We start from the raw sequence: 18,842 nt of genomic DNA, 5'->3' as shown, positions 1-18,842 counted from the left end.
TTTTCATAAAATGGGGGAGGAGATAGAACAAGGGGCAAGGGGGATGTCTCTGGAAGCTGTACATAGAGGGTGTTAGCAGGGGCATAATTATTATTGTTATTATTATCATTATTATATGACACTTCCAAGGAATCCAAAGTCTCATCGAGGGAGGGTACCTACTCTACAACTCTCTGTCTCCACCACGCTCAGTCCACCAATCACAGACAATTACAAAGATTTATACCCACAGTGGAATTTGAACCCACAGCCTTTTGGCTCGAGAGCAGATATGCTAACCACTCGGCCAACCAGGAACAGGTTCTTTGCATGGAGAGTGGTTGGTGAGTAGAATGCTTTGCCTGACAACATAGTGAATGCAGATACACTGAATGAGTTTAAAGCATGGTTTGATGGGCTTTGTGTGTAACAGTGTATACCTCTCATGATGAGTCATCTGGTATAATAATATTTTAAGGCAGGATAGAAGAAAGAGGATGGGATGAGGGGATTTGCTAATAATAGCAGAAGAATTAAAGCCAACAAGAGTAAAGAGTACATCAGGAGGAAAGAGATGCATAGGACAATTCATTTGATGCTATATGCTATGAAATAGAGACCAACAGATTGAAATATTTGTGCTGTTATAGGCCATTTTATACAAATGAGAATGTGGATAGTATGCACTGCAAATTTTGCACAAGGAGTATAGAAGGAATAATCATCATGAGTGGGGGAGAACTTCAGCTGTGGTGATATAAGGAAAGAGGCATTGGTAAGATTACAACAAATCTACCACCATTCCATATATATTCATGGCTCTTCTGAAAAGGTGGGAAAGACCCTAAAAAATACACTCCTGTGACCACTTCCAAACCACACATAAAGTTAGCATCCCTTATCTGCTTGCTTAAAGACCATCTGTAACTTCTAGATTTATCTGGAGTTTATAGGTATTCTGCAGCCTTTCTTACTATGACCAAATAGGCAGGATAGCCAACAATAGGATATCAAAGCACCAAGACAAGCTGCTCAGGTTTAGCAGAGGAAAAAGTCACCTTACTCCAAATTTAAATCGAGAAGCTTTTCCTGGAATCTGCTTCTACTCTCACTAACTGTTCTAACCACAACAAATATTGTTGCATTAAACTGCTCATGATAAAAACTGCCTCTCATCTGGGAAACGTCTGTCTGCAAACAATCAGCCTAACAGTCAAAAACACTGAACCAAAGTCAATAGGTGGCATGATTTTTTAGGACTATAGACATACCTGTTCATTCTCATTTACTGAAGTAGTGCCTGCATGTGCTTGTTGATGCTATTGTATTTTTTCTCTGAAGATGTAAATTTAACTTTGGAAAAATATTAGAAATATTAAGTAAAAATGTTTATTTAAATTAGGGGGATATTAAATCCCACATTATTTCAAAGCTGAATAAGAAACTCAAAGATAGGAATCAAAGAATTTCATGCCGAATATAGCAAACTATAAAAGTTTCGGTGAATTGTAGCGTAAGCTAAAGCACATAATTCAACACTAGGGCAACTCGTTGCAAAGGTGGGGGAAGTTCTGATCACTATTCTTAGTATTTCCCATAATGTAAAACACATCTCCTAGGAGATGTATGATGTTATACATTATGGTGGAAGGTAAAAGGTGGAAGGTATGGTGGAAGGTAAAGGTCAAAACTCAGACCGGTTTCGACCTTTATTGAGGTCTCATCAGTGAGCAGGTAGACCAGGTAATACTGAGGTTATAACAAAAAGAACTTTTATACTTTGCTATACGAGTTGTCAAAAAGGTGCAACCATAAATTACTTAAAATAAAAGAGCTAATAGGCTTCACTTTGGCGATGTAACATTATTTAAATTAAGGGGATGTTAAATCCCATATTATTTGAAAGCCGAATAAGAAACTCAAAGATAGGAATCAAAGAGATTCATGCCGAATATAGTAAACTATAAAAGTTTCGGCGAAACTTTTATAGTTTAGAAAGTTTTGTAGTGTAAGCTAAAGCACATAGTTCAACACTAGGGCAATTCGTTGCAAAGGTGGGGGAGGGTTCCCCACCTTTGCAATGTGGGATTTAATATCCCATTAATTTAAATAATGTTACATTGCCGAAGTGAAGCCTATTGGCTCTTTTATTTTAAGTAATTTATGGGTGCACCTTTTTGACAACTTGTATAGCAAAGTATAAAAGTTCTTTTTGCTATTATTAACTCAGAGTAATAATAGCGAGTAGACAGACCTCAGTATTACCTGGTCTGCCTACTCGCTCATGAGACCTCAATAAAGGTCGAAACTGGTCTGGGTAGTGACCTTCCACCATAATGTATAGCATCATACATCTCCTAGGAGATGTGTTTTACATTATGGGAAATACTAAGAATAGCTATCAGAACTTTCCCCACCTTTGCAACAAGTTGCCCTAGTGTTAAACTATGTGCTTTAGCTTATGCTACAATTCGCCAAAACTTTTATAGTTTACTATATTCGGCATGAAACTCTTTGATTCCTGTCTTTGAGTTTCTTATTCGGGCTTTCAAATAATGTGGGATTTAATATCCCCTTAATTTAAATAATGTTATATCGCTGAAATGAAGCCTATTTGCTCTTTTATTTTAAGTAAAAATGTTTAGTTATGATATCTTCTGTTGTTAATTTCCTTAAACACCATTTTTTGTGAAAACTTATAAATAAATAAATAATTCTAATGAAATAAAAATGTTGCTATGTCATGAATAACTGGTTGCATTGTTTTATGTTCTGAGTGCTCTTTTAATATTTGTATAATTCCTGTGTATCCTGTCCTCTTATTGATCATGTTCCATTACAACAAAATCAGTCATTATCAACAAAGCAATCTGTAATGACTGGCATGCCCAGATAGGTGACACATAAGGTAAAAAGAAAAAAAGAAAAAATATTTACAACATAAAACATGCCATAGAATAAGCATTACATAAATAAAACAGACAAACTGCTCTTCTGATTTTTTTTTTCTTTTTCACTTGTCAACTAAAAATTCTCACTTGTTACAGACGAGTAGACTACTGCATTTTTCAAGTCCTTCTGTGGGAATTGATGTTAGCAGTGAATGGAAGATAGTCAAGTGAATGTGAAGAAAATAGTATCAGACTATTTATGCAAAGTCAGGAGGATAAAACAGGTAGGAGTTAGATAGATGAACAGCTCCATTAAGCAAGAGTTAGAGAAAAAGAAAGTTGTGAAGAAAAGAGTTAAGGAGGGTATGTAAAGAGAAAGGCAATCAGCAAGCCTATGAGCAACATAAAGTATATGCAAAAGAGGTGCCTGCATGGTAAGCAAGTCTAACACTAATTATGAAAGGAAGCTAGCCAATGAGGCCAAAGGAGATCCAAAAGATTTCTTTTGATGTGTGAAGAATAAAAGAAAGAATGACTTGAGAAAGTGCTGATGGTAGAGAGATAACAGAAGCAAATGAAATGGTTGTTGCTGAATGATAATTTTGTATCCAAATGGAGATAGTGCAGTATTAGATGTGACATTGACCAATGTGAGGATAGAGATAGATGAATTGAAGGTGTTTATGATATTACGTGTGCCCATTAAGTAACGAGACAACAATTATTATATCAAAACAAAAAACTATATTTGGAATTGTCAGTTACACAGATTCCAAATAAACTCCCTCAACCTCTGCACAATGTTTATATCTGTTATACAGGTGTTCGAAGGCATGGTAGAAGTTCTGAATGGGAACCTCCTTCAGTGTCTGGGTCACACCACATTGGATGTCCTCAATGTTGCTGAAGCACTCCCCTTTCAAGGCACACTTCATCTTTGGGAAGAGGAACCAGCATGTGGGAGCCAAATCTGGTGAATGGAGGGGAGGGGGATGTTTGATCACACAGACTGACTTTGAAGTCAGAAACTGCTTCACAGGCAGTTCATAGTGCATGGGCATAGTCATGCAACAGAAACCAATCTTCCTCTTGTGCAAATCTCTTTCTAAGATTAATCTGGAATTTCTTTACTGACACCAAGCTGTACAGCGAGTATAATGGTTATTTGCCTGTCATAGGCAACAATTTCCCTAGCTTTTACCACGTTTTCATTTGTCCATGCAGAAACTGACAGTCCACAGTGTGATTCATCCTCTAGAGTTTTCCTTCCCTTTTTAAAGGTTGAAAACCAGCAGAACACCTGTAAACATTTTTTAGGTCTTTGTACACTTCTGCAGCAGTTTTTCCTAATTTACAGTAAAATTTTATCACAGCTCTTTGCTTCACGATGCAACTTCTCACACACTCCACTTACACTTTCTTACTTCAATAGTTGCCACACGAAAACTGATGCATCACCCGACTTGAAAGTTACACCTGCAATTGCAACACACTTTAGTGGTCAAAACTATAAACATGTTTGTTACTTTTTTTTTCAAAGAGCTGTTTCTGTAAAAAAAAATCAATCTCATTACTTAACAGGCACTCTGTGCATTATGAGAATATGAAAATTAGTTTCTCCTCTGACCAGGCTTTTTAATATATGCATAAATTCTGGGAAGGTGTCTAGTTGGTGAATGAAGGTAAAAATAGTTCCATTGTATAAAGGAATCTCTAAGAGAGAGAGAGAGAGAGATAGCAAATTATAGGCCAATCAGTATGTCAGAAGTGGTGGTTATGGTATTGGAGAAGTTGATAAAAGGTAGAATTCTGCATGTTGGAGAGGAATATGATACTCTATAAGGACAGCTTGGTTTTGTGAAGGGCTGGGCTTGTCTTAGTAATTTGCTCACTTTTTTATTGTATAAAATGGCAGTTAAATTGCATAAAAGAAATGGTAGTTATATTCTGGCATGGATGGCTACGTGGTTAGTGTATCTGCTCTCCAACTATCAGGTTGTGGTTTCAAATCCCATTGTGGGCATCATGGATGTTTGTCTTTATGTGGGAAATGAATTTCATCATCCAGTGTGAGATGAAATATATGTGATATATAAAATCAATAAAAATAGAAAAAAATCCTTAACCTACCCACAATACAAATATACTATAGGTTTGCAAATAAAGGTTTTTACTTGGGTAGGAGCCACATAAAAAAAAAAGTATACAGGGGAATTGAATCCAACATTGGGTGAAGACTAGTGGTTCCACATGGCTCAGTACTTGGTCTTCTGCTGTTTAATTTGATTTGAACATCAGTGATATAGTGAGTGAATTAAGGGAAAATATTCAGTTGTTTGCTGATGATGGAAAGCTAGGAAGAGTAATAGGCAATGAAGTTGAGGTAGAGATCCTGTAGGTCAACTTAAATAGACTGGCAGCACGGGTAAAGGATAACAGTTGTCAGTCTAGTGTGGACAGATGTAAAGCCATGTTCGCAGACTGAACATTGATGGAACTGAACTGCTGGAAATTGATGAGCCATGGATTTGGATTTGTGAGTTCAGAGTTTAAAGGCATATTTTCCCAAGTTTGATGGAATTGCACATCAGATTACTTGGTTGTAAAAGAACATACTAAATAGCAGGTTTGGAGGTTACATGGACTACCCTGCACAGATCTGGCACCTGGTCACTCCAGCATTTCTTCCATCTTGACCAGTATTGTTACAGGTTTTGGCATTCTTCTTGTGAGGATAGTTTGAAGGTCTATAGGCTACAGAGACCAGTCAGTTTATGTAAAAAAAAAGGAGGTATTTTAGAACCATATAATTTATTTAAAAAGATGTAAGAATGTATTGGTGTAAGAATATGTAAGAATGTGGCAGTTGCAAGATGGTTGTGAATGCTTGTTCAGTTAGTGACATCAAGTTCAGTTAGTGATATGATAAGTATTGTGTGAATAATGGTTAGTGTAGGCTTCCTGCATTAAGTTTTTGACACTATGGAGATGTCAGAAATTGTAATAATAATAATATTAACAATTTTAACTATGCTCCACCTGTTAGTTTCTTGGAGTAAAGTCCTATGTACAATATGCCACCTTGTTTTTTTTTTTAATGTCTGATCCACAAATGAAAGGTTGCAAGAGCTATGAAACGTTACTTTAAGTAAGGAGATAAGAAGAAAGAAGTAATTTCTTTAAATGTTTTTTTTTGAATTGTTGAAGGTTGTTGTCTTTGGGGAAGACAGAGTGATGGAGGCTGTTCCAGAGAACAGAGATAATTGGAATGAAAGCAGAGGAGGAGGAAGAGAAGTTGATTTGATAACTTTGGAGTTTCTTCAGAACAGAATTCCTAACTTTATATTTAGCACCATTAAAGTTATATCCACTTATCTTTTGTCAGTAGCACCAGCCTGTACAGATCCTCTTGAAATCACCTTATTTATCCAGCTTAACATTATCATCCACAAACAATTGGATATTTCAATTGAATCTTTCCCAATGTTTTTATTATATGAATTGAACAGTAATTATTATTATTATTATTATTATTATTATTATTATTATTATTCATGACACCTTCAAGGAGTCCGAAGACTCATCGTGGTAGGACACCTACTATACAACACTCCGTCTTCACTGCTACACCGAACTTCTACTACCAATCACCTACGTCAATGCCATCTACTGCCCACAACCAAAAGAGTATTGATACATATAGAGTATTGATGCTTATAAAGTATTGATTTTTTTCCCATCCATTCATAAATTTCCCATCCATTTATACCAGGTTTTCTAATACTTTATTTTCCCCTTTATTTTCTAACACTTTATTATTCACACCACACCTTATTCCAACATATTACAGAAATACTGAACCTGTATTTTCCTGCATCTATTTTAATACCAGTTTTGTGTTATCAGACTGTCTTGATTTTTTTTTTTTTTTTTTATCTTTCAGGACCTGGCATATATCAAGACTCAAATAATACAATCAAAGGCACTGCCAGTTTGCTCATGCATTCCCTTATCACACTTAACACAGGGTGATATCTCATTTCAATCTCAAGATTTTGCATCATCTCTCATATTTCTTGCTCATGTACCTTTATCCTTGAATTTTTTCACTATTTTTTTTCTTTTTCACAGCATGAGATAACTTGTTCAACAATAGTTAACTAATTTCTACTGCACCTTATTACCCTTTACTGAAAATTACCCCTACACCTTATTACCATTTACTTTACTTTACTTAAAACTTTACTGACTGCCATCTACATTTAGTAAAGTTTTTGTTCCACAGTCATTCTTTCTTTTATTTGCATTATAATAATAGAGCTTTCTGTAAATTTATAAACACTATAACTTCATCTTCATCAAGAATACTTTAGTTCCATTTTCATTTTAAAAAACAATTCATATTTGATTTCAACATTATGCTTAAAATTATTTGGTCCAGCAGAAAATATTGTAATATTGTATATCTATTATAATAACTATCCTAATCATCTGAGCCAGCAAAGATTGGTCGATTGATAGAGCCTCTGCTACTAATGGCTCGCAAAACGTTAAGCTTGAGCGCGGTTAGTAGTTGGAAGGGAACCAATCATTCGATGCTGTTGGCACAGTCTCCCTTGATGAGTCTTTGGACTCCCTGGAGGTGTAACATAATAATAATAATAATATACAAATATACTTTAGAATCCCCCCCCCCCCCCGACTGATTGTACTTTGCTTAGAGTGATAGTCATTTAAATAAAATGAATTTTTTTTTCACCTGTTGTGCATTTAGTGTGTGCAGCATTTTTTTAAAAAAATCAAATGATAATTCTCTATATTAGAGATACTTGCATGCAGATATTAATTAATAAATAAATGTTTAATATTAATATTAAAGATTTATGAAATCAATAGAGAAATCAATGTGTATATTCATCTCTCTAAAATATATAGTTATCATCTAAAATAAAATAATACAAAAAAATTATTAATATTATTTTCTTTTATTTTTAGATGGCATCGACTTGCAGTAGGAGTGAAAGGAAATTCTGTTACTTTGATAAATGACTGTGATGAAACTCACTCAAGTTTATTATCAAGGACTGAAAATTTTCAGATTGATAATTCTGGAATTATTCTAATTGGACAGCAACTTTTAGATGGTGTTTATTTTGAAGTAAGTAATTTTAAATTTACTATTTTAATAAATTAGTAAATATAAATTTACTAATTTATTTTATTTACATTTCAATTTCTCTCTCTCAAAAGGGATTTCATTTCATTTTTCTTTCTTAAAGGTGTGTTGCAACTAAGAAGCATATTTGAGAAAACTTTATTCTAATATGATCGTAGTGTAGAATTGTGATGTCAGTGGTATTTTTATTTTTTGTTATTTTTTTTTTTAATAGCTCAAACTGAAATATATTTACAAAGTTTTAAAAATAATTGAAGTCAAGCAGGTTCAGGGGTGAAGTGTAGACTCACACACACACACACACACACACACACACACACATATATATATATATATATATATATATATATAAGTGATAAAAGGAGAATTCCACCATGGACAGTACAAAATCTTGACTTCAGGCAGGAAGGACAACAAACACCAAGAAGGAGTAGCACTTATATTAAAACCAAAGGCTCAAAACTCTCGTCTTGCAATCCTAAATTAAGCTATATATAGAATGGCACTAGGAGAAGAACAAGCAGGTTTCAGAACAGGGCGAAGCACAATTGATCAACTATTCACCTTAAGACGGCTAATAGAAAAGACACTAGAGTACAACCAAAGTTGCTACATAAATTTCATAGACTTTCATCAGGCATTTGATTCAATCCGTAGAAGAGAACTATGGAAGAATTTGGAATTCCCAACAAAACAATAAGAATAATAAAGAATCTGTATGAGAAATCTGAAAGTGCAGTACGAATGGAGGACACCTTAACCAACTGGTTCCACACAGAGAGCGGAGTAAGACAGGGATGCAATCTGTCATCAGACCTGTTCAATCTTACACTGGAAGAAACAACCAGTAAGGCCTTAAACAATGATGACTCTGGAATCAAAGTATATTGGAAAACTGTAACAAATTTAAAATTTGCAGATGACATTGCATTACTTGCAAACACAGAAGAAAATGTACAGCGAATTTCTGATAAAATAAAGGAGTGTATAAAATTTGGATTAAACATAAATATAGACAAAACAAAAATTATGCAAATAGGAAAAAGAAGCACCAATCTGAAAATTGAAATTGATAGTAAGAATCTAGAGCAGGTAGAAAACCTGCTCTAGATTCTTCACCTACCTTGGAAGAGTTATTGAGTGCAATGGTGAAATTACAAAAGATATAAACAGACGAATCAGTCAAGCATCCCAAACTTTTGGACGACTTAATAAAATATGGAAGTCAAGAGACATCAAACAAGTAACAAAAGTAAGAATCTATGAAACAATGGTCCTCCCAATATTCCTCTATGGAAGTGAATGCTGGAATCTCAAAAAGGCTGAAGAGAAAAAATTATTAACTACTGAAATGGGTTGGCTAAGAAGATTACTTGGAGTATCTCTACTGGATAGACTAAGAAACAAAGACATAAGGAAATGACTAAAACAAGAAATAACAATAATAGATAAAATCCAAGAAAGAAGACTGCAATGGTTTGAATCTAAAGTCCTGAATACAATGATGGAAGGTAAAAGATCCAAAGGAAGGCCCAGAATTAGATGGATAGACAAAATAAAAGAGGATCTGAAAACCAAATCACAACAAGCGACATCAAACTGGACAGAATTGTTTGGACTCTCCCAGGACAGACAGAAATGGAAAGAGCTCATTCAGCCTCCATCATCCACATAGATGATGGAAGAGAGAAGAAGAAGAAGATAAGAGGAGTGCTTGAGAGGAGCCTGATGATATTGTGCTTCTTTGGGACAAAGAATGAGGATGCAGAAAGGGAAATTGAAAGCAATGATTATTTTAGTTAGTACAAATGATCTGGCAGGTGGCCAGTGTGGTATGTGAGAAGATATAAAATAATTAGTTGTACACATAAATAAGAGGAGCGAGAGAATGAAGATTGTGAGTTTGCTGCTATGGTATGATAGAGGTGAGCTGAGAAGAAGGACCCTTGATTGTGAATGAATCAATGTGTAGGTTGTACAGGAGGAATGGTGTGTGTGTGTGTGTGTGTGTGTGGAGTTTTGCAGATGCTTGTAGTAAATGGAATAGATGAAAATACTAATATAAGGTGGATGGTTTGCATTTGAAAGGATTCAGAGCTACAAAGAAGCATGAGAAAGAACTATTCAGTGAGAGTTCGGGAGTGCAGACGAAGGAAAACTAGAGGGCTGGGGGTGATGCAGGTGAATGTGGGCATTGACATCCTGGAGGTGAGTGAGTGAGTGGGAGAATGATCACATGATGCTGAATGTAGCTCACCAAGTTCTGAACTTGAGTGGAATAATTAACACAAGGTGCTTGAAGGGAGATGTAGGATGAAAGGGGGGAGTATTGGAATTTATGTATACTAATTCCTGGAGGATTTGGAAAAATGGAGATTAGTTTTTGGCATTGGTTAGTTCAGTTTGGCCCAAAGTTATAGGCATTAGTTGATGAAGGATGATATAGTCATAAGGATAGAATGCAAAGTATAGTATCCCCAGAGAGGACAGGGGAAAGAAGAAGTGGGCAAGGGGATTTTGCTAATAATAGCAGAAGACTTGAAGCAGATAAGAGAGGAGTATATCAGGAGGACAGGGATGCAGAGGGCAGTTCATTTGAGCCAACAGGTCAATGATGTAGGCCTGGAGGGTCAAGGAATAATGTGGGTTGCATACCTTAGCAAATTAGCATGAGTGCTGGATGAGTAGTTGTTATCATGGGCTTCAGCTATGGGAACATAAATTGGAAAGAGAAATGGTCACAAGGAGGGAAGATAATGGAATTTATATAGCTGCAAAGAGATAATTATAATTACCTGAGACAATGTAATGTAATGCAGGAGATTCAAGGTTTGAGAGCACTGGTCTGGACATAGCATTACAGAAATTAGCAATAATCAGTGTAGCCACTTCCTCTACTTAGAGGAAAGTCATCATGTGATCTTAATCTGGAAGATTGTAATTCAACTTTATACTCTGGAAAGGGTATAAAGGTGAATTAAAAAGCAGGTGATCATGATAAACAGAGGAGCTAGCTTGTAGCAGTACCATGGCATAAGATCTAGAGGGAAAGATGTTAGCAGTGCATGGGAGATAGTTAAGGGTTGAACAAAAGCAATATCAGACTGTATACCCAGTCAAAAAGGTAAATCAAGTAGGAGCAGTAAATGAGAGTAGAGGTAGCTGAACTGAAGGTTTACACAGTACTGCAGAACCTTAATGCAGATATATGGCCATGAATTGGATGGTATATCAGTCCTTGTATTAAGAAAATTTGCAAAGGAATTGACATCTCCTTCAACCAAGCTGTTTAATTTAAGCCTCAGTTCAGAATGGATAGGGGACAAAATAGGACTGAATCTCTGTCCTGGATGCTCCAGGACTAAACCTCTAATCAGTAATACAGAAAGTGATGTAAGGAAAATATTCAGTTGCTGTTAGCTGATGACAGATAGTTAATATGGGTTACAGTCAGTGAAAATAAGGTAGAGATTTAAAGGATGATTTAAATAGTCTAGCACTGTGGGCAAATGATAACAGTTACAAGTTTAACGTGGCCAAATGCAAGGCCATGTGCTTTGGGATGATAAGATCAAAAGTTATGCACTACATTTATCTAATTGAACTGCAGTAAAATGATTAAATCACAGATTTGGAGGTGTGATTTTGAACAGGGAGTTGAAGTTCAGAGGACATGTTGCTAAGGTGGCCAAAATAGCCAATCAGATCAAATCACTTGGTTGTTGAAATATACACTGAGAAGCAGGATTTGGAGGTTATTATTCTTCTCTATAAGTCTGTGCTTACTACTGAGTGCATATCTTGTCACATTCATTTCATGGGGGATGAGGAAATTGTGGAGAGGATCCAGAGGCAAGCGACCAGGATTGTGAGGTTATTGAATACTTTCTGTGGGTATGCAGAAAATTCACTGAAATGAATTCATCAAAAGATATGTCCAATGACAATTTACTGAAAGCAGTTTATCAAAAAATTAATTAATTAATTAATAAACAACTAATTGAAAAAGAAATTTATTGAAAGGCAGTTCCCCTTGAAAAAACATTTATTGAAATGACAATATAACAATTTATTCAAAGGCAAATCATTGAAAACCAACATTTCATCGAAACTACAAATCTTCAAATGAACAATTCACCAAAATTTAATTATAAGGCTTGTGGATTGAAGTTTGTTTATCAAGAATAATTTAAGTAGTTTTTATTGGATTAACTGTGATGCTGTTGAAGCTTAACATATTATTCCCCTTGTACATTTTATGTTGACATGTCTGTCAACACACATATGCACATAAGGAAATAAATAAAAAATTTCCATTTTGAAAAGTGTATATAACATTTTTCCTCCATCATACATTAACCGAGTTCAAAAGAGCTTACCATTAAAAAAAAAAAGCACTGGAATCACAATCACGACTAAATTATGAATATCCACATTCCTGTTTGTGAAACTTATTTAAAAGAAGCTGTACTTTATACTGGCCTTCAAGAACTGTCTCTGGGACCTTATTCCAAGGTAAAGTCCCAGAGGCATTACTTTCCAGTGACATCTCTAGAGATACTAATGAAAATATATGAAAAATATTCTACACAGTATAGATTGATTCAAAATTTATGCTCATTTTGAAGATTCCCAATTCCATCCCCTCGGATCCAGTTAACTGAATTATAAATATTAATAATAATAATAATTATTATCATCATCATAAGATCCCATGGAATCATAGATTCTTTTGTCATACACACAGCTCATCATGCAATGCTTTAAACACATTCAGTTTCTCTGCAGACACCACACTCCCAGGCAAATGCCTTCCAATCATTCACAACTCTCTATGCAAAAAAACTTTTTTCTCACTCATTTGCTCACATCCTCCTTATACAGCTTCCAGGGATGACCTCTTGTTCTCTTCCAGTCTTCCACCATTTTCTTAAGGACCTTTTTAGCATTAATCCTATAACAGCCCCTTACCAACTTGTATGCATCATATCACCCCTCATCCTCCTATCCACTAGATGCTGCAAATTGCATTGTCTTAACTTTTCTTCATATTCATCATTCCAGAAATCAGAAACCATTGTAGTCGATTGCCTTTGGACTCTCTCCAACATCTCTTTGTCCTTTTGTAAACCAGGTTACCAAATATGTGTACAGTAGTCCATCTATGGCCAATTCAAGGCATTATACAATGGAACCAGAATCTCCTTGCTTCTACAATTCTGTGTCATCCACATCATTGCCAGAATGTTGTGTTGTAATAATTTTTGGCAATATGTTCTCTCAATTTTAGATCCTTATCCACTATCATCTCAAGATCTCTTATTTCCTCTACTTCCAACAATATATCCACACCATGAGTAAATTCTACATCCCACCTTTGTTTTCCAAATTTTAAAACCTTACATTTTGCAACATTAAACTGCAATTTGCACTCCCAAGCCCATTCACTTAGTCTATTCAAGTCTTCTTGTAAGACTAAAACATCCGTTCAAATCCTCATAGTTCATCCTAACTTTGCATCATCTGCAAACAACTGAATATCTCCAATTGAAATCTTCCCAAATATCATTAACATACAGGTTAAACAGCAATAGCATTGAAACAGACAACTGAGGCACACTGCTAGTGACTTTCCTCTTCTGGGATATTGCTCCTCCATACACAACTTGTTGATACCTACCAGACAGCTAATCTCAAATCCAATCCACTAGTCTAATTTCTAACCCCACTGCTCTAGTTTGACTATCAATTTATCATGTGGTAATCTATCAAAAGTGTTTGCAAAGTCTAAGCATACTACTATAAATTCATCTCCCATGTCCAATGCTGCTGTCACCTTATTGTAATAAGTAGGTAGATCACTAACACATTACCTGCCTTTAGCAAATTCGTGCTGTCCATCAAAGATAATACCATTGTTTCAATGGTATTATCTTTGATGGTGAGAATCAGGACCCAATTCTGGATCCTGATTCTCATCTGCCTGTGCCAAGGTGTACAGGATATGATAGTACTACATGAAAAATTACATCATCATGAACTTCCTATCTACAATTTTCCTCCAAATCAGTCTGTTACTTGTCAAGACTTCAACATTATCAGATCTTATATTTCTATCTTCTAAGACACTTTTTACTGTATCAATCCATGTATATCTCGGTCTTCCTCTGGGTCGTTTTCCTGGCAGAGAACACTTGTTTTGGTAATCTTTCCTTGCCCATTCTGTTTAAGTGACCATATCACCTGAGATTAGCTCTGCTAATGCATTCCTGGATATTAGGAAAGAACTAGACGTCAAGTTCTTTCTAAAAATCCTTGTTTTTAATATGATATTGCCATTGATGCCATCTGTTCACGCCTCTAATCTTTCTCAGGACTCTCATATCTGCTGTCTCTAGTCTTTGGTCAAGTGTTTTACTTCTGACCCAGCTCTCTGATCCATAAGTTTAAACTGGTTTGAACACTGTCTTGTATACAGCTAATTTAGTGTTCCAACTAATTTCTCTCTTATTCCATATGAATTTATTCAATTGACTTCCTTTCATGCCAGCTTTGTTGATTCTGTTGTCTATTTCCATATTTAATTTACCATCTTCACTAAAAATCATGCCTAAGTAGCTGAAATGTTTTACTTGTTCCACAGGTTCCCCATTCACAACACAGTTGACATTTTCAACAATTCTACCTATTTTCATTGTCTTTTGTCTTTTTAATGCTGACCTTCATACCATATCTATTACAACAGTTATTCAATTTAGTCAGGGAATCTTGCAGACTTGTAGCAGATTTATTTAGAAGTATCACATCGTCCGCATAAAGCAAAGAGCTGACATCAACATCTCCAATTTTGATATCAGGTTTAATACCACTTTCCTTCATAATGTGATCCATATAGATAATAAATAACAGAGGGGATAATGTACATCCTTGTCTGACACCAGATTTAACATCAAACCATCTTCCTGTACTTCCTTCAATTCTAGCTGTTGACTCACAACTCAAATAAATACTAAATATATACTCAAATAAATAAGTATTGCTTGATATAATGTTTTGAATAGCTTCTCTCTTGGCACCTTGTCATATGCCTTTTCCAGATCTACAAAACTTAAATACAGATCTTTGTTATATTCCCATTATTTCTCAACTATTTGTCATAAAGTGAAGATTTGATCCTGAGAGTCTCTATTTGGCCTGAATCCAGCTTGTTCTTCCCCAAGCTTTTCTTCCACAATTCTTCTCAACCGTTTCTCAAGTATACTTGCATAAATCTTACCAGGAACACTCAGTAGGGAAATAATTTGTACCTCTGTAATATCACATTCAGTTTTATTTCCCTTTTTATATATGGGTACTATGAGAGCTCTACTCCAATCATCGGGAATTTGTCCCTCTGTCCAGGCCTTTTGAACTATGCAGTGCAGCCACTGTAAGACTTTTATATCTCCATACTTCAGCATTTTTGGTCGAATATCATCTACTCCTGCTGCCTTTCCACATTTCAAGCCTTTGATGGCTTATTAATATCAAATTTTCTTAATTCCCCATACATAGTAGTGAACAAATTAATCAGAAGACTCACATTTTAAAGAAAATTTTAATTTCTAAGAAAATAAGTACACAAATTAAACTCGAACTTTAATTTTTGATTTATATGTGCTCTTCTGTTCCTAATAAGTTCATTAATTTGCTTAGGCATGGAGTCTGCCAACATAGAACATATTTTTTTTATTTCTGCATCTCGAAACTATACTTTTATAATGGATTGTATTAAGTTATTCTTTTTATCACAATTCAATTTTCTGAATCTCTTTTTCACTATGGCTCACAAATTTTGTATTGGATTAATGTCATGAGAGTTACCTGGCCATTGAAGCAATTGGATGTTTATTTTTGAGAACTCTTTCACTTTTTTTTGAAGTGTGGCATGGAGCAAGATCCTGTTGGAAGATGAGTTCTTTGTCTTTCTGGATCTGTGGAACAGTCTTTTCTCCAACACAAGTGATCCTGGACCATCATGTGTAAAATAACCCAGAATATCTTTTTAACTGGGTATTTAGGAGCATGTTGAAGATGGGCAGAAGAAGTCTTCTCAGCCGTTATTTGCAAGCATAGGGTACTTGCTCTCTTTGAACGAAGAAATGACTCTCATCTGAGAATATGACCTTCTTCCACTTCTCAACAGCCCAATCTTTTTACACTTTTATCCACTGCATAGCCTTCATTAACAGTTTCTTTTTTGATCTATGGGCAATCCCTGCTTCCAACAATCTTCAATGGAATTTCATGTCAGAAAAATTAATCCCACTTGCTGCTCTCTTTTTAAGTTTACAGCAGACAGCCTTGGATTCATTTTTCTTTTCCTAACTAGTGAATGATCTTGAGTAAGTGTAGTTTTCTTTTTTCGCCCACATTTTCCTTTTCTGTCAGAAGAAAAGGTGTCTCCCTAAACCTCTTTAAAATTTCATTAACAGTACCCAAATCAACACCACACTCCTTGGCAATTTGTATTCGAGTCATAGATGTGTGCTGAGAAAGAGTACTTATTTTTCAAAGCTTTCTTGGAGATGTATCCATTTTATAGTTACACAAAAAACAACAACAATGCTATTAATAAACATCATAAAGACAAAACATGCAGCATTAAAACAGTTAAAATAGTCAACTAAAACCAAAACCAAAAATAGTAAACCAAAACCAAAATTTTTGTGAACTGAAACAAAAACCAAACTAAAACCAAAAGCTTGATGAAAATCCCTTTTGTTTGGATTAATTTGTTTGTTACTGTACTCACAGTCAGTCTCCTCAACATCCATTACTCTCTAACTCTGCATGATATCATATTCACAAGGATGAAAGACTTTATTATTATTATTATTATTATATAACACCTCCAGGGAGTTCAAAGACTCATCGAGGGAGGGCACCTATTCTACAACTCTTTGTCCACCACTCATCCACCAACTGCAGCGAATCGCATCATCTACACCAATGCTATCTACTCCCCATCACCACTAGTATTTTCACAGATAATCACAAACATCCATGCCCATGCCAGGATTGGAACCTGCAGCCATTTGGCTGGAGAGCATATATGCTAACCACTTGGCCAACCAGGCCAGCAATGAACTGCTCATTAAATATCTCAACTATATCCTTCACAGCAGTTGTCCTTATAGTAGTGATTCTCGACGTATGGGGTTCTCAACCAGTGATTCTCAACCTAAAGCATAGAAAGTGGAAATCAAAGGAAAAATCTGAAAAACTACTTTATTGAAACAAAAACATAAAATTCACTCTGAAAATAAAATGTGTAAAACCCACTGTATTGAATAAACTAGTTACACTTATGGGAACATATCAACGTTGCAAAATATAATGAGCAACCAATTAAAACTAAACAATAACAATGAATTTAAAAATTAATGGCTTCCTTGGGCCTGTGTTATGGAGCAAAGCTTTTCATATGATGGTGATACATTGGAAATTGACACTCTTTGTTCTCTTTCTATATTTAACTGAGATCTATATTTTGTTTTTAAGGCAGCCACTGCAGAAAACCTGATTTCACTAAGATAAGGTGTTGGTAAGACAATTCAGTGGTCTGTGCAGTGATGCCAGATCTATGCAATTTTGGAAAGATTTGATGACATATTTAAATTTGCATGAATATTTAAAAATTTTAATTAATTCCTAGTTTTTTCCTTTTTGCTAACTTTTATGGGATTTGTCAGTGTCTCAACACAAGAATTGCAAGGGAAGAAAGTGAGGAGGGGGGTACAAAAACTAATATTAAAAAATGGGACACACATGAAAGAAGGTTGCGAAACACTGCCTTATACCATTTTCTCCTCTCCAATCAGTACCATCCTACCATAATCATTCTTTTTTTTTTTCTGGCTACATATTGAAAGAATTCCCTAGGATTTTTGTTGGCTTCATTAGCTAACTGCTGCTCATACTGAACTTTTGGTGCTCTTACCAACTGAGTCAACCTCCTTTCCTGTTTTTTAGCATTACTCATAGAATTGATTATTACCACTCCTTTTATGTTGCCTCCATAATGCCTTTTTATTCTGTATTGCATACCTGATCTCTTCATTCATCCATTTCACACCTACCTTATTTAAACCTTCTGACCTTTGGAATATATTTAGACATTACTTCTACTAGATAGTTCTTGAATATTACCCAAGCAGCATTGATCTCCTTTCTACTCAATTCCTCATTCCATGCTACACCTGCAAGCAGTCTCCTGAGTTTCTTGTAATCACCAGCCTTATAGTTCCACAAATCACAAATATCCTTTCCTGACACTGCTCAGAGCCACCCAGGTGATTACTTCATGGTCACTTTCATTGACTGTAGGTGATTTAAAACCTCATTTATAATAATATCCTCTGATGAGATGATCAAATCTAAGACCCTCAATCCTTGTATATTCTCTGTTACATACTGTCTAAGGTAGTTGTCCTTGTCTCTGAAAAACTCATTTTTGTTACTTCCAGTTGCTATCTCATCATCTCAGTCTATATTGCCATAATTAAAATCGCCCATAATTATCATCCTTTTCTTATTTGCTTGGCTAATTTGATTATACATTTCATGGTCACTACTATCCACATTATCAAGTCTATAACAACATCCGACTGAGTATTTGAATCTATTCACCTCTATCTCACACCATACTGCCTTAAAGCTACTGGTATTAGTTTCCCTCTTCCATCACTACCTTGTATGGACATAACTCTTTCTTTCTTCCCCCCCCCTCCTTGAAACATATCATACCATTCCAT

General features: G+C 35.3%; 1 long non-coding RNA gene across 1 annotated transcript in view; it reads left to right on the top strand.

The window, feature by feature from the left end:
• The window catches only part of LOC150098032 (uncharacterized), an 83,743-nt gene that overhangs the window by 24,642 nt on the left and 40,259 nt on the right, over positions 1 to 18,842 (top strand). The window contains exon 2 of the long non-coding RNA XR_016549567.1: positions 7,866 to 8,028. This is a non-coding gene — a long non-coding RNA (uncharacterized LOC150098032). The remainder of the gene's footprint in view (positions 1 to 7,865; positions 8,029 to 18,842) is intronic.

The sequence above is a fragment of the Typopeltis vanoorti genome, chromosome 16, assembly GCF_054136105.1.
Source record: "Typopeltis vanoorti isolate ZY-2024b chromosome 16, IOZ_Tvanoo_1.0, whole genome shotgun sequence".
NCBI classification, from domain to species: Eukaryota; Metazoa; Arthropoda; class Arachnida; order Uropygi; family Thelyphonidae; genus Typopeltis; species Typopeltis vanoorti.
This window is presented reverse-complemented; position numbering and strand designations above follow the sequence as displayed.